We start from the raw sequence: 26,608 nt of genomic DNA on the forward strand, positions 1-26,608 counted from the left end.
ATACATGGACCATATTCACCTTCTTAACTTCCTTCTTTTACCCTCCCTCTTTCCTATGTGACTGCCTCTTAGCATTGACCTGTTTTTCATAATACTGCTGTATTTGTATTAGGTCTGTATTCCTCATATGGGAGAAAACATGCAGCCTTTGGCTTTCTGAACCTGGCTAACTTCACTTAAGGTGATGTTCTCCAGTTCCATCCATTTACCTGCAAATGACAAAGTTTCATTGTTTGTGGCTGTGTCTTTACTGCCATTGTTGTGGTATTTCTGGAGGGAATAACTAAATTTTTAAAGACTGTATGAGACACTGCCAAGGGCAGAAGAGAAAAGACTTTATCTCAAAGAATGTATTTTTTGTGTGTATATTTTTAGATTTTTAGACAAGGTCCCACTACATAGGCCAGGTTGGTCTTGAACTTACCATCCTCCAGTCTCAACCTCCCGAATGCTGGGATTATAGGCATTCACCACCATGCCAAGATAATATTGTATCTTGAATAGAACAACTTTATGAAAACTAGAACTTATTAAGAGTTTTCAAATCTTGCACCCAGAGGTGCAAGTCTGATGTGACATCTGGCTGAGTTCTCTCCTTATATGCATAGTGACCTGTGCTGCCTCACCATAAAGTTAGTGTTCACAGCTTTCACTAACAGGAGTGAGCCTTTTCATTAATGAGCCTTTTCATCAATCATATTGGATACTTTAAATATCTTTCTGCACACCATGAAAACAAAATAATGAAACCCATGGCAAATATTTCTGCTTTAAAAATAATACTTTTCTTATCAAAGTTATATAAAATATCTTATTTCACTTCTCCAAATTTCCCCTGGTACATGATCTACTGAGAGCTCATACATTTGTTTTATTAACATTTAACAGAAAGCATAACTATATACATTTTAAGCAAGTGTTGGATAACATGATCATAAAACCTCTCAGATGTATTTGCTTTCATTATTTCAAATTAATAAAACTTTTTATAAATATTTCGTAGATAGCTTATGGTAGGGCAGCATTTAAAATTCCAGAAGGACAAAGGAAGTCACATAACTGGGAAATTGTGGTCTCTTGTTTCTGCTGTGTCTTTCTGTTTTTCTCCATCTGAAAGACAATTGTCGGCACAAGTATGGGAGAAAAATGAGTGACCACTTGCCTCCAGAGGACATAGCAGGAAGCCAGTGTGTTGGGATGGGGGCACTGAAAGGCCTTCCTGCCTGGATATCTCCAGATTCGCCTTAGCTAGTGCATGCTACCGTAAGCACTGTGAACAAAACACGGGTGTGCTGTTTCATAAAGAAAAGTTAAGAAACTGACCATGTACTAAACATTATACTCGGCATTTCAGCACACATCATGTCTCTAAGACAATCAACTAGGAAGTCCTCATTCCAACAGATATGATAACTGCTGTCCCCATAAGAAGACAAGCAATGTCCGGATGTGATAACCAGTGTCCAGACATCACAACCAATGGTCAGGCATGGCAACCAGTGTCCACATATGATAACGAATATACAGCTATGACAATGAATGCTTAGAGATTTTAATCATTTTCTCTGATTTTTAAACAGATCAAAAGTGGCAGACAAGAATAAACCTTTTCATGCTCCTGACATTGACGTGTCTCTTCATTCCATATCCCTGAACTCCAGTATGGACTGAGAGACCATTTGCAGCCATCATAAGCTACAGGCTTTAAAACTCTGTGGGTCTGCATAAAAGATGAGCAGGAAAGTTGAAGTAGGATAGCAGTAAATCAGAGGCATAAATTTTACTATTCTTCCTATTTCACTTTTGACACCCCTTTCCCTATAAGAGAAATAGCTACTGATAGCTAACACATCCAATCAATTTAAACCCAGAATGTTCTAAAACTTAGTGGACCTCTTAGTTTATGATGATCAAGAACAGGTGAAATACCCCCGTGACTCGGGGGTAGAACAAGGGCCTAGCACACACAGGCCCTGCGTTCAGTCTCCAGTACTGCAAGAACCAACTCCTGGCTTCAGTTACGCTAATTTATTCAATGTCACCTTCCATCCCAAAATGAAAAGACCTCCAGCTCCAAGTGTCCTTGTAGAACATATCAGTCACTTCTTGGTGCTTTGGTTTGTGGTGATGAATGAGATGTGAATGACCAAAGCACTGGGGAGAAGTTGTGCTTATAAATAGCTGTGATGTATAAATCACAGAAAATGAGACTCGTCCAGACACTGACCTCATGCTGGTTTTCCATGCATGTGTGTGTGTGTGCATGAGTACACCCACATATGTACGCATGACATAGACATTTACACACAAACCAAATAAGCATGCTTCTCTACAATTTCCTACTCCTTCCCTTTACTCCACATTTTCCTTATTTTCATATTTTTCCACAGCCAGTCTTCCTTTAAAACAATTTCAAATGCCTCTTGTACTAACATTTTCCCCTGATGTACCTACTTTCTGTAACTATCCACCATTATTTATCTCTTCTATGGAATCCTATAGCACATCACCTCTTTCATGTAAATTACCAATGTCTTCCTCGTGCATAACGGCTTCGGTGTCTTATGGAGTCACTGCCTTTCATTTTCTTTAGTCACACGTACACAATCAAAGCCTAGCATCTTGCCAAAGAATATGAAAGAAAAGGAATGTGTTTGAGGATTCCTAAACGACCTACAATGCTTCCTGTTCCTAAACTGAAGGATCATTGCTAGCAACAACACGAAATGTATCAGTTAATTTTTTTTACCTGTTCTCTCAAAGGAGGGTAGAGATGGCAAGGGGGAGGAGCTAGCCCTTCAAAAAATAAAAGGCAGCAGTTAAGATGTTAGAATGCCTGGGTCACTGGGACTGCAGAGGGATGATGGCTCAGTACCTAGGGAAACTTAGAAATGTCCACGTGCAGGGTGCATGCGAACGCAGGGAGCACCGTGATCAGGGAAGATAACTAGGCAATCACCACTTGCATTGCACCCCAAACCTGGTCCGGCCTTGCGAGGAGAGAATTGTGTGGGTGACTTCAGAATTGTGAGAGGTCTTGATGGAGTACCATGTGTGAGACACGCTAGTGTTTTATAAATGACCCAGAGCTGTCCCCTGAACACTGGCCACTATGTTGTTTCCTTCCACAGCAGGCTGGGACCACAGCTACCAAAATCAAGTGTTTAGATAACTTATTGTTTCGAATATAGCCACTAAGACCCCGTTTGCTTCTTAAACCCTGAGTGAGACTGCAGTCACCATTTGCTAGCCGTGTATAGGGCAAACCCTCAGGGTACAAAGCCCCCGAGTTCATGTTAACCCTTGGAGCTCTTGTACCAGGAAAGCCCCCATCACGCTGCTGAGCAACACCTCTGAGACACGTAAACTGCTTCTCTGATTCCCTTTGTCCCCAGAAATTCCCTTTCTCTCATCCTCTCTAGGTGGTGGTCCCATGCCACTGTATCTGGAAGGTCCCCTGTTCTAAGGGACTTTCCTGACCTTTAACCTTCCTTGCTCATTGAGCATGAAAGTCATCTTGTTGCTGTTTTTTTTAATTGCTCCCAAGCCTCAAATTCACGACAGCTATTCTAATTTACGTTGGTTTATGGGGCCCCAAGGAAACTGATCTCAGTGTAGGCTACCAATGTAGGAAAGGGCTGAGTATGCCAATGGGTTTCCTATGAGCCAAATTTAGGTTCAATGAGAGAAAACAAAGAACAAGGCACTTAACAAAAGTCAGAATCATACTGAAAATCCAAAGAGAGCATTGCTTTCATGGAGCTAGCTGTGTGACGTGAGGGAGGCATAAGTTATGTGTTTAAAATGGTGTTTTAAGATGCTTTGACATCTTAGGGTCTTGTTTACCCAAGGAGATACTGATTCCCTCAATTCCTAGAGAAAGCAAAGCATGCCTCTGACGAAACCAACCAATCTCCAGTGAATTACACCCCCCATCCTCCCATACCTCCTTCAGTCAGACTCCTGCTGTCTGGAGCCCTATCCTCCCCATTCTAAATCACCCTAGGACCAGGTAGCAGAAGAGTAAGGACCACCCTTGAAGCCAGCATCTGCCAAGGTAATTCAAAATCTCCAATTTTAAGGCTCCTCTGCTTGTCTACCCTATCTTATTTACTCCTTATGTGAAAACCAGGAAAAAGTCTGACTAGTGCTTCCCCCTTAGCCCCTCTGTCCCCAACCAACTTTGCTGCATGAGTGGACCCCCTTGTCTTGGGAACTCTGCTTGACACCTACTTTTTCAGGGCAATAGTGTCCTGGTGTCTTTGCTTCATCGTACCTGAATAAAAACAGAATCTGGGCACATTTTAAGACAAGGGCCTTTCTCTCATCTCTTAGAAATGGAAGGAAAGTCATGCCATATCAGCCTCTGACTGCTGCCCTATTCCCTTAATAGTATTGATGTGACTACTCAGAGGCATCCTGGTGCAGTGGAAGGAACATGGGGTTTGGGGTAAATCCACACAAGGCTCTAATCCCATTTCTGCCACATCTAGTTGTCATGTCAGGCAACATAGTCGGTCATCTCAAGTACCTGTTTCCACGTGTGCAAAAGGGGCTTAATATTCCCTGCCTTGAAGAGATGGTAGGAAGAAATACCACGTCAATTTCCAACAGGGCGGCAGGGACCTGTAGAGTTTACTGCACCTTTAACTTATCTTTCTTCCAGGCTTCAAGTAAAATATGTCAATAAAAATATTGTACATGCTTTGTGGGGATCCAATGGCTAATATCTAGAAGCTACAAAAACAAAAGCAGATCTGGGCTCAACATGAAAACGAGCAACTACTGGGTTGCAAGCTTGACATCATTCCCAGAGGTTGGAGTTTGTCAATCTCATATGCTCAGAAAAGAAGCTGAGGAAACCAAAAATCAATGGATTATCTCAGACTCATCAGAGGATTGAGGTCACAGGGAAAAGCATCTGACAGACCCAGAGAATTTGTGAGCTCAGCTTACCTGGAGGAAAAGATGCAGGTGTGGTAAGTTAGCAGGAACACAGTAGTATCTTAGATTCATCGCTAGAGGGGAAGTGTGGACTGACACAAAGTGAGAAACGCTGTTGCAGTCTTTTGGTAGTGAGAAGCACATGTTCATGGGTTTTACAGTCAGGCATTCCCCCAGGATCAGCTCAGTAAAAACTTTTCCTGTGTCTGGCCAAAGGAGAGAGCAATAAACATTTCTAAACACACACACACACACTCGTGGTGTTCCCCATGACTCAAGTCTACCCAGTCGCAGGGAGAATTACCAAGCCCTGTTCTCTTGGGAGAAGGGGAATTACCTAACACCAGCAGCTTCTGCTCTTCATGTTTCACCTAAGGAAGGGAAAAGCAGAGACACCCTCATGAAGCTTCCAGCCCAGGGACACAGGTCACCAGAAGAGGGAGTCTTGATCACAGAATTGCAGACTGCTTTCCATTACACTACCCCAACCTTGAATTTAGAGAGTTAGATAGATTACAGCCGAAAGACCTACAGGGGAGAGATTTTAAAGAAATTCCAGAATATCCTGGGAAACAAAAAGAAAGAAATGGCACCTGGTACCACAACACCACCAAGCAAACCGTCCTCTCCTCAGATCACACAGGAAAGGCTTACTTACCTCAGTTCCTATGACTCAATGCCTCGTGTCTGGCATTGAACAAGAAATTGTAAGACATGCCAAAAGACACAAGCAAAACTAAAGGTAAAGGGACAAAGCCAGCATCAAAACCAAACTCAGACAAGGCACACTTTTAAATTACTAAACAGGAATTTAAGGATAACCATAATTAATATGTTAGGGGTTTAAATGAAAAAAATAGACAACATGCAAGAATAAATTAGTTATGTAATGATATCCTTACGACAAAAAGTCAAAAGGAAATGCTAGAAATTAAAAAAAAATTGTAACAAAAATAAAGGAGTCAATATGCTGTCAGTAGATGGAGCTCAAATGAGCAAAGATTCTGTAAAATACAAAATATAGTAATGGAAATATCTTAAACTGATATGTAAAAGTATAAGAGAAAAATCAAAGGAAAGTGGGACAATTTCAAATTGTATAACATGGGCAAAAGGTCACAAGAGAGAGAGGTGCCAGTGGCTCATGCCTGTAATCAGCTACTCAGAAGGATTGCTGTTAAAAGCCAGCCTGACCAATAGCTCACAAAATGCTATCTTGAAAATACCCAAGGCAAAAAAGGGCTGGTGGAGTAGCTCAGGTGGTAGAGAGCCTGTTTTGCAAGCATGAGGTTCTGTGTTCAAACCTCAATATGACCAAAAAAAAAAAAAAAGCATAAGAAATGCTTGGAAAAAAAATTTTCAGATTTTTCTGAGAGTATCCAAACCAAATATGTAAGATCCCAAGAAACTTCAAGCAGGAAGAATGTCAAAAAATAAACTACAAGGCATATAATATTTAAACTTATAAAATAGAAAAACAAAACAATGAGAAAATTAGGAAAATAGCTGTGGAAAAACAATGCCTTTTCTATAGAAAAACAAAGATAAAAATTTCATAGGCCTTCTTGCCAGAAACCATATAAGCGAGAAGAAAGGGAGTGAAGATGTTAAAAAGTTGAAAAGAACAAAACAAACAAAAGACCCTGCAAACCTAAAATTCTATATTCAGTAAAACTATCTTCCAAAAGTGAAAGAGAAACAAAGATCTCTCGGAAAAACAAAAATACAGAATTTGATGCTAGCAGACCTATCCTAAAAGACAAAGCAAAAGTTCTTTGGGGAAATGCTACAGGTCAGAAAATTAGACCTGCATAAAGAAAGGAAGAATGCCGTATTTCTTACTCTTATTTGATTGCATATGTAACTGTTTAAGGAAATAATAATAATGAAAAGGTACTGGGTGTTTTTATAATTCAGATAAGTCAAAGAAAGCATAGCAATGTTATAAGGGATGGGAGGGAAAATTGATAATGCTTTATAATCTATAACTACTTCCTGTAAAATTATATACTGCTATTTGAATATGGTCTTGAATAAGTCATGAATGTATATTACAAATTGATAAATTATGAAAAGCTATAAAATGGAATCACTTAAAATGTTCAATGAAAGTCAGAAAAGTAGAAAAAGAAGGAAAATAAAATCAGAGGATACACAGCAAATCAAAAACTTACTCCTATGCATTTATACTTAACTGTAACCATGCCAGCAAGTACTTTAAATGTGAATGGTACAAAAACTTCAGTTAAAAGATGGAGACAGTTAGGATGAACACAAAAACAAGAACAGCTGTAAGTCATCCATAAGAAGCTCACTTTGACTATAATGGCACAGATATTGTGTTGGTCAGTTTTATCATCACTGTGACCAAATATTTCAGTAAGCCAACTGAAAGGGAGGAAAGGAAATATTTAGTTTTGCTCCTGGTTTTAGAGGTTTTAGTCCATCATGGCAGGGAGGGTATCACAGAGGGGAACAGCTCACATCATTGCAGCCAGGGAGAGAGAAAGAAAGAGAGAGAGAATGCCTGAGAGACACCTGGCCTCCTCCTTTCCTGCCCCATCTTGTTGGATGATGCAGCCCATGTGCAGGGCAGGGTTTTCTCCCTAAGTGAATTCCCTGTGCAAATGGCTCACAGATGCACTTGAGGTTCAGTTCTTTAATCTCCTAAGAATTTCTCAATCAAGTTTAACCATCACAGACAGATTAAAACTAAAGGGATGGAGAAAATTATGTCGTGCTGAAATTAACACAGCTATGAAGTAGCAATGTTACTCAGGAAATACAGCCTCAGAACAAGGGAAGTTATCAGGGATGACAGGGGCATAACATAGCAGAAAGGGAGTTAATTCTTCAATCAGAGAGAAAACATCAAATTTGTAAGCATCTAGCAGTGACCCATTAAAATGTGTGAGGCAAAAGCTGACAGAGGAAGAGACAAGGAGAAACAGAGAGCCGCCATTTTAGTTGGAAATTTTACCACTGATCTTTCAGCCACTGATCATTCAAGCAGTCAGAATATCAGAAGGATATAATTGACCGGACAGCACCATCAATCAACTCCATCTAATTGACATTTAGAAAAATACTTCACCCAGAAACAGCATAATACACTCTTCTCAAGGTCACCTAGCACATCTATTCAAATAGACCACTCTGGATCACAACATAGAGGTGATCAAATTTAAAAGAACACAGGTCATGCAAAGGATGTGCTCAAATCATAACAACTTTGTGCTACAAATAAATAACAAAAAGATAGCTGTGAAATCCAGAAGTAATTAGGAAATTGAAAAATACATTTTTAAAAAGTCTGAGTAAAAGAAGTTTCAATAGAAGGTTAAACTCTCTTTTCTTCTCATTCTTTTTCTGTGTGTGTTATGTGTATGTACGTGTATGTAACTTTAACTAAATGAAAATGAAACTTAAAACGTGTGGGTTGCAATGAAGCAGAGCTTCTAGGAAACATCATAGCATTGAATGAATATGTTAGAGGAAAAGAAAGATTTAAAATGAATAAACTACACCTTACCCTTCAGAAACTACACTAGAGTAAGTTAAGATTAAAACCAGCAGAATAAAGTAAAAATTAAAGCATAAATCAATAAAAACAGAAATGCAATAGAGCAAGCACAACAAAACAAAAACTGTTTCTGTAAGAGTTAAATCAAAACTCTGAGCTTGTAGCTCTGCTAAACACCAAATGTTTGGGTCATCACTACTAATCCCATGTATATTAAAACAAGAACATGGAAAAAATAAGAATCACCCTAAACCCACACATTTGAAAAACAGTGTCAGAAAGCTGGCTGTATGTGTATGAAAGAAAGAAGAATTAAAACCAGACCTTGCAACTTTCTCCAAAAATGAAATCAATATTGGACAACAACATAAATATAAAAAGAAATAGTATAAAATTTCTAGGAGAAAATATAACCGAACTTGTATTTATCTGAGTCTTTACATGTAGCACTAAAATCACTATCTATGAAAAATCGATAAATTACTTTTATTAACATTTAAAACTTTTCCTCTAGTAAAGACACTGTTGAGAAAATCCAAAGACTAGCCAGACAGAAGAAAATGTTTACAAACCACACAGCTGAAAAAAGATTTGCATCCAAAATATACAAAGAACACTTAAAAATAAGCAAATAAAAACAAACTCAAGAAATGGTGAAAAGATGCCTCACCAAAGAATATAAACAGATGGCAGAAAACACGCGTCAGGATGCTCAATCAGCATCCTGCGACAGGAGGGAACCACACAGTCGCACATTGTGGGACCTCTAGGTCTCTATTAAGATGCCCGATTTCCAAAACCCTGGCACAACCAAATGCCATTGAGAATACAGGAGAACAGGCATTCTCAATTCTTGCTGGCGGGGTGCAGAATGGCATGGACATTTTGAAGATGATTTGACAGTTTCTTACAAAGCCAACCATCATCTTCCCATGTGATTAAACTCCCAAGAATTTCCACATGTGGCTTGAGAACCTGCTACATGAGAGCCTGAACACAGGTGCTTACTGGGGCTTTCTTCACAGCAGAGAAAAAGTGGAAGACACTGAGAGGACCTTCAATAGATGCAGAGATAAGAAATGTGAAGCATGCTCATCTAATAGGACATTTTTTAGCAATAAAAGAGTAAGATATCAAGCTGACAACACTGAGACATTAATTAATGTTGGTAAGTAAAAGAAGTCAGTCTTAAAAGACAACACACTTTGGAGATAAGTAGAGTCTGTAAGATTGAGGCAGAAAAAACCACTCATAAACTCTGTAAATTAGTTGATAAAGTTTTTTCCATGGGTCCAGAGGATATTTCTGATGCGCCTCTGCGTGTTTACTGGAATTGATCAACTAAGAAAATGGTCTGGGTAGTGGGGGCCAGGTTTCTCATTGTGAGAGCAGAAATTCACAGATAAAAAAATACAATTGAGAGTGGATTTAAGTTGTGGGAATAAGTTCAATAAATGTTTTAATAAGATAATTGTGGAAATATTTATATGTTTGCATATGCAATGGTTTATTACAAGCACACACTTTTCCACGCTCTGACGTCATCTGAGAGCCCACAACACAGGACACATCAGTGCAAGGAACACATTTAGTACCAGAGATCTGATTGTTTAACGTCAGTTTTCAACCAAAGGAGCAATGGCTCCTGGGAAAAATGTCGGATGCTCTTACTGGGGCAGATTATATACACAATGACCCTCGGGCAACAAGAAGAGATGGAAAGCAAGGAAATAATAAGGGAGGAAAGAGGAGAGGGAGAGCGGGAAGGAAGGAAGGATGGAGGGAGAGAGGGAATAAAGAAATCTCATAGATGACACAGTTTCCAAGGGCCAAAGCTGGAATGATTTGGATAACCAAACAGATAAAGAATTATTGGGCCCAACCCACAGTACAAAATAAACATTCATAAGTCCATGCTTACATAGCAAGTGACTGAACTCATTAATGAACGAATGAGAAGAGACAAACGTTCCATGAAGAATGCCAAATATGATACTGTACCCTCAGTGGAGTTAGCCTAACTGTACACTCCTTACGAGTGAGTCGAGGGCAGTACTTCCTTCCAAAGATTGCAGCACAGAAGGAGGGGAGTAAATTTCAATACTGATGCCTAACTAAACTATGTTAACCAGGTGATCAGGTCAGCATCAGTAGTGTAAGTTGTACTTCTATTATACACCCTTGCTAAAATGTAACTAAAGTTATTTTATCTATGTGGTTCTCCACCCAACAGAAAACAACCCTAATCTTTTCTTCCTATAAAATATCCTACTAGTACTCCCACAAATTCTCAAGGGCTTCAAAAACAAGGGAAGTCCGAGAAACGACTGCAGCCAAGAAGAGGCTGAGGAGACATAAGAACTTGAAGGCGATTGTGCTGTCCCAAATGGGATCCTGGAACAACCACAAAAACAAAAAGATACTAAGTAAAGACTGAGGACCCCTGAGAAGACAGCAATAATGTGCCTATATTGCCTCATTAACTGCAGTTATGCCATCTTGATGAAAGATGTTAATAATAGGGGAAAATGAGCGAGAGGTATTAAATGCTAAAACTTCTGACACTTCAAGCAGTTAACAGTAGGGAAGACTTTATCCAAGAGTACTGAGGGAACTGCAGGAGGGAAGGGAGAACAGGCTCAACTCCAAACACAGATTTAAGTGGGGATTTATAGATAAGGAACAGACAGATCCCCTCTCAACTCAAAGATTAAAAAAAAGCCAAGCATGGTGGCACATGCCTGTCATCACAGCCATGGCAGAAAGCATAAAATAAGAAGATTGCAGTCCAGGCACACCTAGGCAAAAATCGAGACCCTATCTCCAAATTAACCAGAGCAAACAGGGCTGAAGGTGTAGCTCAAGTGGTAGAGCACCTGCCTAGCAAGCACGAAGCCCTGAGTCCAAACCCCAGTAGTGTCAAAAGAAACCCAAATATTGGTAAATTAGACACTGTTGTGACAATGCTTGTATAAACACCTGATATAAGTTACCAGAGGAGGAAACAGGGACTCAGGAGCCTTTCTATTTGTCAAATCGTGTTGAAAATACTGATAAATATGAGATAAAGAACCCCAGGCTTTGTCCTAACCACAGGGTAGTGTTTGCCATTAGTCAAGTAGCCATTAAGAGCTCCACAGGGAATGATGGGAAATTAGGAGAACAAATGTAGACAATTCAGTCATTGAAATAGAAAGTGGTCCCAGGAGAAAATTCATTTCATATCCCCAGCTGTCACAGACGTTTTAAAGAAATGATTGCTATAATACTTGTCATGGACGCTCATTACTAATTAGATAAGTAAAACAACAGCGGGTTAATGCCAGCCCTTCCTGGCTGGGCCAGGTCCACTTGGAAGAAGAAGTCAAGTGAAGACAGTACCCGAAGCCCTGTCCAGTGATGTCACAACCCCATACTCGGCTTCTTATTCCCCTAGTCTATGAGTCCCATATTCATATGTTCGCATGCAGCCGTGCTGTGACAAAGTATCACACGCTGTGTGGCTTAAGTGACTGTCTTGCGGTCCTGAGGCTACAAGTGCAGAGTGGAGGTGTCTATGGCGTTGCCTGCTCTCTGAGCACCGGCAGGGAAGGTGCTGTTCCACCTTGCCCTTGACTTTCAGACAACTGTCTTCATCCTGTCTCTACTTTATTTTGACTCTGTATGTGTCTTGTCCCAAAGTCCTTTTCATATGGGGAATAAGAACCAATGTTCAATTAGGTCCAACCCCAAAGATATCATTTTAATTTGAATACCTCTTTCAAGCCCCTATCTCCAAACATGGTTGGAAGTACTGGGATTAGGACTTCAAGATATAAATTTTGAGGGAGATACAACTTAGACCGTGACACTATATAATTCACTTTTTGGGTGTTTCTCAATTACTGAGAACAGGATCTAACATTTGATGGGTCCATGAAAATTTCCTCTTTATGCTGAATAAATATGCTTAATGATATCAAATATTTATTGAGCAGTTAGGGCATGTCAAGTGCTTGGCGTAGATTAATGATAACAATTATGGGATATAGGCGCTATAATTAATATTCTCATTTTAATGCTGAGGAAATTCATGTTTAGTGAGCCAAGATACCTATCCAAAGTGTCACAGTTGGATGACATCTGGTGGCCTGATTTTCAGGCTTAGACTCTGTGATATAATGACCCTCAGCAGTAAAAGCAGTGATTTTTGGTCATCTAAATAGTTATGTTTATCAATTAATGTGAGTCAACTCCCTGTATAGCTATCCTTATCTCAACCAGCAAAAACCCTTGTTCCTTCCTGTTATTGCTTATACTCTCTCTTCAACAAAATTAGAAATAAGGCAAAATAGTTTCTGCTGGGTATTGGGGGGGAGAGGGAGGGGGCGGAGTGGGTGGTAAGGGAGGGGGTGGGGGCAGGGGGGAGAAATGACCCAAGCCTTGTATGCACATATGAATAATAAAACAACAAAAATAAAATAAAATAGATATCTGTACTGAGCAATGAGCAGCAATAATTCACAGTGTAGATGAGGTAGTACAAACCATGGAGGGTGTAGTCTTGGAATTACTGAGAAAGACCCAGTCAACTTTCCTGTCCCCTGGAAAAGTCTTTTACATATATAGTATTAGGGTTATTTTATTTATTTATTTTTGGTGGGACTGGCTGGAGTTTGAACTCAGGGATTCATGCTTCCAAAGCAGGAGTTCTACTGCTTGAGCCATAACTCTAGTCACATGTACAGTAAATTATGATGCCAATAAAAGTTTATGTGTCACTACTATTAAAATTTCATTTACACAAAAAAATAGTTATGTTCATCCAAAAAACATTGATCTAAAGACCTACAATGTGTCCACTTGAAAATGAAACCCAGTGGGTTGTGATAGGAAGAGCACTGGGCCTGGAGGACACCTGTGTCACAATCCCAGGATCCATGAGTGCGTTTAGGGCATAACATCCTACCTGGCAAAAACCACCTTTGCAGCTGCAAATAAGCCTGGGGCCCCCGAGCCGGGGCGCTGTCCTGGGTTACCCAGGTGTTCCCAACAGAGCCACACCGGTGCTCACCAGTGGAGGGGGAGGCAGGGAAGCACGTCTTCAGAGACATGCGGCCTGAGGACTCGGCCTTCTGCGGGTTTGGAGTCGGAGGAACAGAGGTGTGAGCCAGGGAAGGCCGGCAGCCTCTAGAAACATGAAATGGCAGGAAATTGGAGTCTGCTGGACACGCCGGGGAAGTGACTTACCAACATCTTGGTTTTTAACTACCCCGTGGAAGCCTGGCTCTAATCTACAGAACTGTGAGCTACTAAATGTTAGCATTTAAACCACCAACCGCGGGGTAGTTGGTAACAGTAACAATAGAAAAATGACATAGTGGTTCAGATATAACTAGTATTTCAAAAAGAAGGGCGATTAAGTCCCCAGTACCAGATTAAGTTGCAGTAGTATTCAGGATAATGACCATAAAAACAAAACGAGATATCCATCTCCCTTTGTGAGACTGAGGGAATTACATCAAGGGCTGGAGAGCCCCCAGAAATGCACTTCTGGCAACTCTGTCAAAGTCCCCACTGAGGCACAGTTTATAACATGACATTTCATAACGTCCACTGTAGATAGCCACCTAAATAGTTGGCAGCTGGTTAAGTGAGTCACGACTTGTCCCTACAGCAGAATTCAACACACCAATGTAAAATAAGGAGGGCACCTATACTTATTAAATAGACGTTTAGCATTCATTTAAAGGAAAAAGACATTCAAAACATTAAAATGGCCTCATCTAATTTTCATGGTACACATAAGGTTTTTTGTTGCTGTTTTGAGAGCTCTTTTTTGTTTGTTTTCACTACAATGACACTAGTATGCAAGAGAGACTCAGCCTTCCTCTGTCTCTCTCTCACACACACACACATTTGTACACACACAAAGGGCATCTCTCTCACTCCCGTGTACACAGACACACACTAAAAGGCAGTCTTTAGATGTCCCGCTCAGCAGCCATGTCTTCATGACCTCCTATTGTTCAGTACCAGCTTTGCCTTGAAAACATGACTTCCACATGAAGCAGAGTGCAGGGTCACCTTGTCCCTGCCCACCCCGTACCAGCAAGGTTAACCTTTCCCCCCGGCCAGCAAGCCCCTGAGCCCCGGCCCCCCGCCATGTGTCTGCCCTCCTACTGCCTCCCAGACCACCGCCTGCCCTTGAATCGCTTCCTCTCACGGAGGTCCAGCGCCTGGAAGGCTCCTTCCATTCTCAGCTCAGGTGTTAGGAACCGAGTCCAAGGTCAACTCACCCTTGAAATATGGCTGTCTTTCTCCCAAACCAGTGTGAACGACCCACCTTTTACACTGTCACACCCTGTGTGTCTTTGCTAGCTCTCAAGTTTTTATCAAGGTTATTGATTTACTGTCTTAACTTTATGCTAAGCTGCACATCCTTTGAAGGAGCGGGAATTAAGTCTCAGATGTCTGTATGTCTTCAGTGTCACCACTCGAGGAGTGAGGCCTTTTAGTCCTTTTTCTCGCCTGCTTGCTGGGGTGAGGACTTCCAGGACAAGCACTTGAGTAAAAGATACTTGAGTAGAAGTAGCAGGAGGGGACCCTGTGTTGCTCCGAGTCTTCGAGGAAATGCTCCCCCACTTTCACAGTGGAGTGCAATGCTCACCGTGGAGTGCGATGCTCACCCTGGATTGAGGTGCTCACCCTGGATTGAGGTGCTCACCGTGGAGTGAGGTGCTCACCCTGGATTGAGGTGCTCACCATGGAGCGTGTTGCTCACTGTGGGGTGGGGTACTCACCAGGTCCTTGTCAAATTCTGCCGCTACTGTGATGGGAAGATGTCTTTCACCTGATCTGTTGAGAACTTTTATTATGGAGGGCTGCTGAATTCGTCAAATGCTTTTTCTGCATCTGTTGAGACTGTCACATGGTTTTTATCCTTCGATCTAGTATCCATGGCTTGAACATTTTATTTGTACTTTTATTTTTATAATTGCAATGGGAAAATCTGTAAAACCATGATACCAGTGTTTTTCAGTGATTATGGATGACTAATGAGATTTCAGACTATTTTATTTCTTATTGTTTTGAGCAAATCCATGTTTTCAAATGTATGTTTATTGCAACCATGTGTAAATTATTAAATGTGAGCCAGGAGAAGAGTGCACAGTGTATGACTGTAATACTTGAAGAGGTAAAACAAACTTCATGGCATAAATACAATTGAAATTAATGGCATAAATACAATTGAAATTAAAGACACATTTGTACATAGCAAAAATCACTATTGATCATTATATATAGATTATTCTGCTAAGTAGTTTATAGGCAATATTGATTTATTTAATCATTTCAAGAAATCTGTGACAGAGGCAATATTAAATACATTTGGAAGTGAGAAAACTGAGGTTTCAAAGGCTTAAGTAAGGTGTAATAATCTCAGTTACCTATGAGGTGGATATTCAGAGGTTAGCCATTCCAGGCCAATCTAAGCAAAACATAACGAGACCCATCTCACAAAACAAGCCAGGTGTGATGGTGCATATCTGTAGTCCCAGATAGTGTGGAGCATAGTTAGGCAGATCACAGACTAGGCCAGCCTTGAGAAAAAATCTCAGGACCATATCTGAAAATTAATTAAAGCCTAAAGGGCTAGAGGAGTGACTCAATTGACAGAGCACCGGCCTAACAAGTGTGAAGTCATGAGTTCAACCCCTATACTGCCAAAAAGAAAAAAAAAAATGAAAAAAATGACTTAAGGAAGCTACTGAAAATTATAGTTAATAGATTTCTTAGCCAATTTTTACCATTACCAGTTTATGTACAGGATTAGTTACAAAAACAACAGAAAGGAAGGAAGCAAAGAAGGAAGAGAGGAAGGGAAGGAGGAAGGAGGGAGGGAGGAGGGATGAGAGGAGGGAATGGAAAACAAGGGTAGGAAAGCGGAATAGGATTGGAACTTGTAGCAAGGTCATGGTTTATATGGACGCAGGGGAGGCAGTGTGAAGCCATGTCAGCGAGCTGGTGTTGGGTCCTGTTCTGCAGGCCGCTGGGCAGCGTCCAGTTCAGGGAGAACCCACATTCTTGAGAGACTAGAGTCAGCACGGAGGAGTTGAATTTGACATTTGAGTATATTTTGGAGACAGGCTTGTCCAAATTCATTTGCCACACCAATTCTGAATATCTCTCAAAACATCGCAGCTCACGATAGAATATTTCTAGTCTATTGGAAAAAAAATGTTCCTGCCTGAAAATTTCACAGCTCTGTCTCCCCTTTCCTCCACACAAAGACAGGGAAAGAGATCCAAGATTAGTTATTGCAACTATGGGAATATTTTCTAAGCTGTGAATCAAATTGAAAATAAAAATCTCACTGATGCATCAAATACTTAGCCTTCTTGAGGCAACGCACAAGCATTTGCTAATTTCAGATAATGTAACTTCCCCCTTATTGAAAACTAATGGCCATTTCTCTTTGAATATTTTCAGATAAACCAGATGGATAGAAGTGTTCGTTTACATCTATTAACTAAAGACATGGGCAGCTGGAGTACCTCAAGTGGTAGGACATCTGTCTAGCAAGCGTGAAGCCCTAAGTTCAAACCCCAGTACCGCCAGAAAAAAAAATTCAAAAACTACAGTCCTGGGTGTGTATGCACGAGCGTGTTTGCACATGTAGATTTTAAACTTGGCATCCGATGATTCAGTCTGCTCTGCTGAACTTGTCCAATAACAGCCGTCTGCTGAGCACATGACAAATGAGTCTTCAGACACCAGTGGCGCCCGTTCACGAGCTGGCTTTCTCTGCCACGGGTACACCATGCAGCCAGCTCAGACTGAACCACTGGAGCTTCCTAGCATTTGAAACGCTTTTATCTTATCAGATCACAGCTGGACTATCCCACTTAACTAGTCATTGTCGATGTGAAGACTGAGGAAAACACTTCCTGGGGAAGGTTACGCCGCTCATTCATCAGGGGACCTTGGTAATTAAGTCATCCATCAGCGCCATCTCTTGCCCGGATGTGTGTTTCCTTGTTGTCCTGACCTTGCGTCTGGTGCTCAGCTAGGCCTGTGATGGATATGTGAGCAGTCCTGACCACCTCCAGGCTGGATCAGCCTGCTGAGCTCCAAGTGCGGGCACTCCTGCATTCAACCTTCTGTTTTCAGTCATCTTGACTTTCTCCACACTACGTCCCTGCAGTCCCAACACACGCTGAGTTTGTCATTTGTTCTTGGGGTTCCTAGAGTCCTTTCAAGTGACCCCGTGTGTGGTCTCTGGCACCTTGTATTAAAGTATTCACCTGTCTCTTCAGAGGGTTGGTTCATTTGTCAAAATTAATAAGCCGACATAGATAACTATTATTAACTAAAACCCATACTTCTATCCAGATTTCCACTTTTCCCTGAAGTACTTTCTCTGGTTCAGGGAATGATGCTACATTAGTGGTCGTGTTTCCTTAGCCTCCTCTGGGCTGCGATTGTTTCTCGACTTTTCCCCTTGCTGCAGACCTCAACAGTTTTGATGAATATTAGTCTAGTATTTTAGACTTCGATGTGTTTCTTTTTCTTTACTCAGGTAATTTTAATTTCTTTCTTTTTAATCAATAAATAATACTGACATTTATTGGGCATAGCAACACAGTTCAATACACGTGCAAACTATGATCAAACCATGGTAATCAGCATTCCATCTTGTCGTTTCTTCATGCTTGGAGTTTTCAAGCTCCTTTCCTCTAGTTTTCCATAAAATATGTAACAGGTTACGGAGAGCTATAGTCACCCACCACGCGGGAGAACACCAGAACTCACTGCTTTTGTCTCACTGTGATTTGGCACCTGTTGCCCAGCTGCTCTGTGTTCCTCCCCACAGCCTTCCGGAGCCATTCTCCTCTACTTTGAGATAAACTGTTTTAGCTTCCACATGGAGAGAACGTGCGGTATTTGCCTTTCGATGTCTGGATTACGTCACTTTGAAGATAACGTCCTCAAGTTCCAGCAATTTTGGCACAAACGGCAGGATTCCGTTCTTTCTTATGGCTGAATATTCTACCGTGTGTGAGTACCACTTTATACCATTCTCTTAATGCATTCACCTGTGGGTGGGCAACAAGGGTGACTACACGTCATGGGTCTTGTGAATAAGTGCTGAATTAAAAACGTGGAGGTGACGTGCTGATGTCATTTGCTTTGGAGAGGCACCCCGTGGTGGGATAGCTGAATCACGTGGTACTCTGAATATTTTGAGGAACTTCCATATGGTTCTCCATAATGGCTGCGGTAATTCACAGTGGGATGTATATGAGTTCCCAGTCCTTGCCAGCATTGATGGTCTTAGGCTGTTTCATAGCACCATCCTGACTGGGGGGAGATGATGTCTCATTGTGGGTTTGATTCGCCGTACTGATGAACATTTTTCATATACTTGTTGGGCATTTGTCTTTCTCCTGTTGAAAAATGTGTATTGTAAGCATTTGTCCATTTGTTAATTGGATAGTTTATTTTATTATTGTTAAGGATTTTGAGTTTCTTTAGAGTCTAGACGTTAATCCTTGGTCAGGTTAGTGGTTTACAAATATTTTTCCCCACTTTGTAGTTTTCTTTTCACGCCTGCTTATTTCCTGTGCTGTGCAGGAAATAATACCATTTATCTATTTTTGCTTTTGTTGTCTGTGCTTTTTGTGACTTATCAAAAAAAAAGATCATTGTCTATATGATGTCTTGAAGTGTTTCTGCTATTTCTTCTGTGAGCTTTGTGGTTTCAGGCAGACATGAGGATAAATTTTCATTCTACAGATATCCAATATTCCCAGCACCACTTACCAAAGAGGACTTTCATACAAATTTTAGGGTTTCTTTTCTATTTCCATTAAGAATGCATTTGCTTTTTGCTGGTGATCATATTGAATCTGAAAATTACTTTGGCTAATATGGACATTTTAACATGTCAGCCCATGGTGGGTGGGTCTTCCCAGTTTGTGTGTTGTGGCTTCTTCAATTTCTTTCATTAGTGTTTTATAATTTTAATTATAGAGTTCATTCATTTTGTTGGATGTTTATTCCTAGATATTTTTCTTTTAACTATTTTGAATGTAATTCATCCATTTCATCATTAGTGTATAAAAATATGACTGATTTGATGATTTTCGTATTCAGCAACTTTACTAAGTTTGTCCACTATAAATCTTTTCATAGAGTTCTAGATTTTTTATACATAGAAACATCTATCTATCTTTCACACTCAGAAAGAATTTGCTTTTCACCTTCCCGTTTTCATGCTGTTTTTTACTTTTTTCTGGCTAATTCTTCTGGTCAAGTCTTCCAATTACATGTTTGATGGAGAGTGGCAAAAGCAGACATCCTTGTCTTTTTCTAGATCTTAAACACTTTGGGCTTTTCTCCATTCAGTGTCATGTCGGCGGTGGGTTTGTCATGTTGAACCTTTAGTATGTTAATGTATGCTCCTTTTATCTAATTTATTCAGGGTTTTATCATGAGGGGACCTTGAGCTTTACTGAGTGATTTTCTACATCTATTAAGATGATCAACTTTTCTCTTTGATTCTGCTGATGTGATGCATTGTGTTAACTGTCTTGCACATGTGAAACCACCCTGCATCCCTAGGATCAGCCTCACTCGGTCATGGTGCATGACCTATGAGTGTGCTGCTGGATTGTTCTCGTACTTTGTTGAGAAATTATATCTATGCTCATCAGTGATACTGCTCTGTAGTGTTCTTTTTGTTGGTGTTGTTGTGTTCTTGTGTGATTCTGGTGTCAGGGTAAGTCAGGTCTTGGAGAATGAATATGGAAGAGTTTCTTCCCTTTAACTTATTTTTGTAATTTAAGAAGTTTGATAGAATTCACCAGTGAAGCCAACCATTCTTGGAATTCGCTTTTGTTGAGAGACTCTTTATAACTGATCTGATTTTTGTTACTCATTGTTCAGGTCTCATGTGCTCGTGGTTCAATTCGGGTAGGTTATATGAGTTCCACGTTTTTCAGTTGGTTAGTATATAACTGTTCTTAACAGTCCCTAATGACCCACTGCTTTCCTGTGAGATCAGAGGATATTTTTGTCAAGATCATCTGTCCATTGATGAAAATGGGGTGATGGAGTCCCCAGCTATCATAGTATTGGAGACTATCTGTCCTTTTGATCTAATAATGTCTGCTTTATAAAACTGGGCACTTCACCCTTAGATGCATATGCATTTATAATTTTTATATCTTCTTGTTGAATTTATCCCTTGATCATTATGTAGAGTTCTTTTCTCTTTTCATAGTTTTTGACTTGAAGTTGATATAAATATAGCATTATCTGACATAAGTATAGCTCCCCTTGCTCACTTCTGGTTTCATCTGCATGGGATATATCTGCCCGTCCCTACACTTCCAGTCTGTCTGTGTCTAACTGGTGAAGTGAGGTTCTTGTAGGTAAATGAGGTTCTTAGCATTGGGTCCTATTGTTTGTTAGTTTGTTTTTTATTTTTCTTATCAATTTATCCATTTTATATCTTTTATCTGGGGAATTTAATCAATGTACATTCAAGACTATTATTGATTTGGAAAAGCTTACTTCTGCCATTTTGTCAACTTCCTCCAGTTACCTTGATTATCATTTGTTCTTTCCTTCCTCTGTTCTTTTTCTTTGTGGCTTGGTGGTTTCCTGTATTGGTAAGGTAGGATTCCTTTTTCTTTCTCTTGTATCTGCCCTTCTAGTGGGTTTAATACTTTCATGAGTCTTCACAGTGGTAATTATCTTTCTCTTGCTTCTACATGAAAGAGTACCTTAAATATTTCAGTTGAGGACAGTCTGTGGTAATGAATTCCCTTTTCTTCCTTGTCTTAAGAAGTCATTATTTCATCCCCAGCTCAAAGGGTGCCTTTGTTGGCTGTAGCATTCTTGTTTGGAGGTGTTTTTCTTTCATGGCTTGGTGTATGTCATCTCATCCCCTTTTGGCCTGTAAGGGTCCTGCTCAAAAATCTGCTGTAAATCTAGTGTTAGTTCCCTTATATTTTTCAGAATTCTCTTTTTGTTTTGACTATTGACAACTTTAAAATAACAACTGTAAAGAGGAATTCTTTGGGCCAAATCCATTTGAAGTCACTTGGGCCTCCTATACCTGAATGTGCACACCTTCCAACAATTAGGGAAGTTTTTAGCTATTATTTCACTGAATAGATTTTCTATGCTTTTTCCCTCCTCTTCATTCTTAGAAATCCCTAAAATTGAATTTTTTCACTTAATAGTGTCTCATAAATCTCAGAGGATTTCATAAGACCTGTCTTTAAGTTTAGCAATTCCATTGTTTGCTTGGCCTGTTTCTGTTGTGAGGCTTTGATTTTTATTTGACTTATAGATTCTGTTAGTTTCAACATTTCTGCTTATTCTTTTTCCTGATCTCTACTTTTTTGCTAAATTTCTTATTGAAATTATGAGTTGTTTTCAAATTTCATATAACTTTCATATTCTCTTATGCTTCATTAGTCAGTTCTTAAATTCTTCTTCAGACATTACATCAATGTCTTTTTCTTTGGGATCTGTTGCTACTTAGTTACTGTGTTTCTTTGGGGGCACATTACCTTGTACCTCATGCTTCTTGTGTCCCTTTGTTAATACCTGCACATCTGATGGGTCACTTATTTCTACCAACCTTATAGGGTGACTTTTATAGAAAAATAGTTATTTTCTAAAGGTCTGTCTTAGGGTGTCAGTTTGGTAAGTTATGCTGGCTTTGGTTTATGTTGGATGCTGTGATATAGTCTCTATAGAGTTTCTTCACTTATAACGGGTGATTGTGGCCATGGCACATGCTGCAGTGGGTTCAGAGAGCCAGTTTGTCTCTGTTGGCACGCAGGGGAGGGAACACTTTAAATACCCAGGTGACTTGCAGCACACAGCACTGGTGGTGGGGCATCCTCTGCAAGGCCACTCCAGCTGGCCCAGGCCAGATAGTGCAGCGTGTACGCACCATGCAGGAGTGCACCCAGTCTCTGCAGGCTACACAGGGATGGGGACACTCCAGCCTCCTGAGTCGTGCTGCAGGGCATGCGTCAGTGGTGGCAGGGCACTTGTCAATATCCATAGGGCAGGGCTCCTCCAGCAGCCCACAGGGAGGTGTGGTACACCGTACACATCAGCAATGTCAGCCTCTGGGGACTGCAGAATCGGGGTTACTCTGTGCAGGCAGTGCACCAAGACTCAGGCAATATGCCTGTGTCAGTCTCTACAGGCCATACAGAAGTGGAGTAACTCCAGTGGCCTGGAGGGTGAGGCCTTCACAGCACCGAAGAGGCACACACCTGGGTTTGGTCTCCAGTGGTACCATACAGCAGCAGCCTGTGTAGATGGAAGAGGGCACTACATGAACTGAGTTGCCCCTCGGGGCAGTGTAAAAAGGTCCTCTTCTAACAGCCCCCATGAGGGCTCAGGCCTATGAAGGCTGCAGGAGCCCCTCAGCTAAAGCTTCAGGTGTCCATGTGGCCCCTGTGGGCTGTTGGGGCCCATGTGCCCTTCCCCATTGGGAGAAGCTTTTGCAGTTTCTAGCTGATATGGACAGAGGCAGTAGGAAAGTCAAACAAGGCACTTCTTTCCTCCTTTACTGAATCAGAACCATCTCCAAGTGTCACAATTTCTCTGTTCACCCACGATGTATTATAGAAGTCTTAACAAGCATTCTAACCAAATTGTAACTCTCTTCTTCATTTTGATAATTTGTTTTGTAGTGGGCAAGCATGTCCAGTGCCTCTAGTCAACTCTCTTGCCAAAACTATGCTGTCCTTCATTTTGGTTCTGTGTCATGTTTTTCTCATGATTAGGGTCGGCCTTATTGTTTTTAGAGAAGGGTACTGAGATAAAGTGCTGTTCTGTTCACCTTATCAAGAGTAATTATTGTCAACGTGACCATCGCCATTGATGTTGTGCACCTTGTTCCCTTGCTCCTTTGTCAAATATCCTTTGAGCATATTCGTGTAGCTCTATTGCTGGGTTCTCTGTTTTTGTCCATTAATCTATAGCTATTACTTCATTAATACCATAGCTTCACGTTTCAAATCAGGTACTGTGGCTCTAATTTTTTTCCTCTTCAATATTTTCTTGGTCTTTCTAGGCCTTATGCCTATCCATATTGATTTATAATCACTTTTTATGATATCTATGCATAAATTTCTATAATTTTGGCTGGGATTACATTGAATTTATATATCAGATTAGAAAGAATTGACCTCTTTATGAGTTTTGGTACAGGAATATGGAGTATCTCTCTCTTTATTTAGAGCATGGATTTATTTGTTCAGGATTTATAATTTTCTGAACACTGAATGTCACGTGTTAAACTGAAGACCACACCCAGTCTACCTCCCTCTGCTCTAAATAACTTCCCAAATTATCTTCTTAATTTTTACCAGACATAATAATGTGCTTGAATATGAGCTAAAAATATGAATTTATAAGCAGTTAGTGTGAAGAACAGCTGGTGCATCCTTAAAATAGTATATTATATGCATTGCTCCTTATAAATCTTTTAAAACTCTCATTAGAGGGTAAGAAAGAAAACTTTAGCCAACAATTCTATTTTAATGTAGCAGCACATCTGTAGCAATATATATCATAAATATATATTGGAATTCTGTATAACGAATCAGGAGTTACAAATGAGATCTAAGGGGAAACAAATATTTGAACCACACCACATTTTTCACTTTAGAGTTAGAATGAGCAATAGTGATCCATAACCAATTATTACCCCAAACTGTAATAACTCCTGTGTCCTCATATCATAAGCACTTCAGAAAGACTTGGGGCCACAGTGGCAAGGTTTGTATTTCACCTTGTCTTCACATCATCTAGCTTATACATCTATGTGCCTGTAACATCTTATTGCACATTTTTATGCAAGACTACATCGAAAATCTATTGCCAGAGGGCTGAAAAATTCAATAACAATTGTTCTCCACACTCCAAGAGAACTGAAATGGCCCAAAGACTCATCAAATACAAATATGATCTTAGAGATGGCAGATGCCTTTTCACCTTTAACCACTGAGGAGAGGCAAGCCATAAAATCTGCCTCTGAAGGTAGATCCTAAACTTTATCCTTATTTATATGTACCATGCTCTGCCGTTTTGAGTTCCAGTACTCTCACAGGCAGACGTTCATCTTGACAGGAGATGCCAGAAAGCAACAGAACGTTAATCTTTTTCCACTTTCCAGAAAACAGGCAAAAGTTGCACTTGTATAGCATTGTATCATCAGCATTATCATGCTCACAAATATATAAGTTGAACCGAATACAGCAGAAAAGTCTCTCATTCAAAGAGAAAATGGTGAGACTCCAAGCCTAGTGTGTGAGTGCTCTTTTTATTAGCTTATTCTTAATGAGTATTTTGTCACTGAGAAACTCGGTCTCTCATTTTGGGAGGTCAGATCAAAACTGGATTAAAAAATAGAACTCTAAAGAATTATAATAGGAAATCCATGTGCATAGGACAAAATGCAACTTCACTGAAAACTCTGATCGCTGGTCTGGTGCAGCTCTGTAGCTTCAGTTTTACTACATGTCATGAATTCCAGGAATACTGGCCTACCCTCGTGCATCATAATGAAATGTGCAAAGCATTTGGAATGGCAGAGCTTTATGCTCTGCGTGTGATTAATACAGACAACCCAAAAAGTGTCAAGTTTAAGCAAAGTAATTGTGGAATAGACTGTAGAAAGTTTGCTTGACATTTTAATTCACTTTTCTTGCTCTCATTATGTTTAATCTTGTCATTAGAAGCTAGCATAACTTGAGTATCACATATCATGCACTGTGCTAATTGCTCTCTGTGCATCAATTCATTTGATGTTAACACTGATATGACTGAGGTAATTTTTGAAGTTTCTTTCCCTATTTTTCAGCAGATAAAACACATTAAAAGAAACTGAGGGGCTTGGGTAAGATCTTCCATCATATATGGAATCGGGACTGAGATGCATGTCAGACAGACTCAACCCTTCCTTTTAACCACTGCTGTTATGTTGTTTGTTGGACATCAACTTTCCACCAGGCACTGAGGCAGGTGATAGTGGAATGTGTGCATGAAGACATTCTCCCTGTGCTCGGTGAGTGGTGAGTTCATACCTAGAAGGGAAACAAGGAAACAACGCAGAATACTGTAATAAATTATGAATGATGTTAGAGTTGTATACTTCCTAAGGCTTGGAAAACTACTTCACAGAAGAGCAAACCTTAGGGCAGAGACTTGAAGAATATGTAAGTTTTCTAGGGAGAGAAAGGTCCCACAAGAAGTCCCTCGAATCCTAACAGGACCACCAAACACAGAAGTTCCAAGAAGAGAAACTTTCTTGTTTTCACTCTATAACTGGAGGATGAATATGAAAGTGAGGCAGCTGTGCGGGGGAGGGGGCATTTGACAGCAACTTTATATGTAGTTGCCATAAAAGGGCATAAAGTAGGAATTTGGGGAAGGATGTAAGACAGATGTTTCACTCAAATTAAGTGAGCACTCTCAGTTTTCAGTGATATGGCCCCAGGGTAAGCAAGTCTTGGAAAGGACATCCTGTTCTTTTGCTTTCAGGAAGAAAGGTGATTGGTTTGGGCTCATGATTTGTGAATTTTGACATACGAAGGCTGAAAAAAGCAGGTGCAAGTAACTTAGTTTTTGCAGAAATCAGAACCTTTTACAACTCTTCCTGTTGGTCGAAAGTCTTTCCTCAATATCTCCATGGCTGGGCCTATGCTCTTCAGAACCTTTGTCAGCCTCAGTCTCTGGAGTCTCTCTCCTTAGGGTGTGGAGTGACCTTTGCATAGTTGAGGTTGCAGAATTATTTACTGCACGGTCTGCTAGGTGAGCAAGTGAGCAGCATTTACGCCTCTGGGTATGGATGAAGGGGTTGAAGAGGTGAATGAAGGAAGTAATTTTTAGCAGCCCTTGTACAATTCCTCTTAATCACGTCATAAGAATCCTATGAGTTAGCCAGGAGAATGCGTCTACTCTATGCCAGGGATTTTCCAGCTCCCTTTCTAAGGTAAGTTTTTACCAGCTCTGTGCTAACCTCCTTTCTAACTTTTGTGTTAGTTTTCCAGATCATTGTGGTGATGCTATAAATCCAAGACAGGTATGTGGGCACGTGAGAACCAGAATCATCACAGA

The sequence above is a fragment of the Castor canadensis genome, chromosome 2 (assembly GCF_047511655.1).
Source record: "Castor canadensis chromosome 2, mCasCan1.hap1v2, whole genome shotgun sequence".
Lineage (NCBI taxonomy): Eukaryota > Metazoa > Chordata > Mammalia > Rodentia > Castoridae > Castor > Castor canadensis.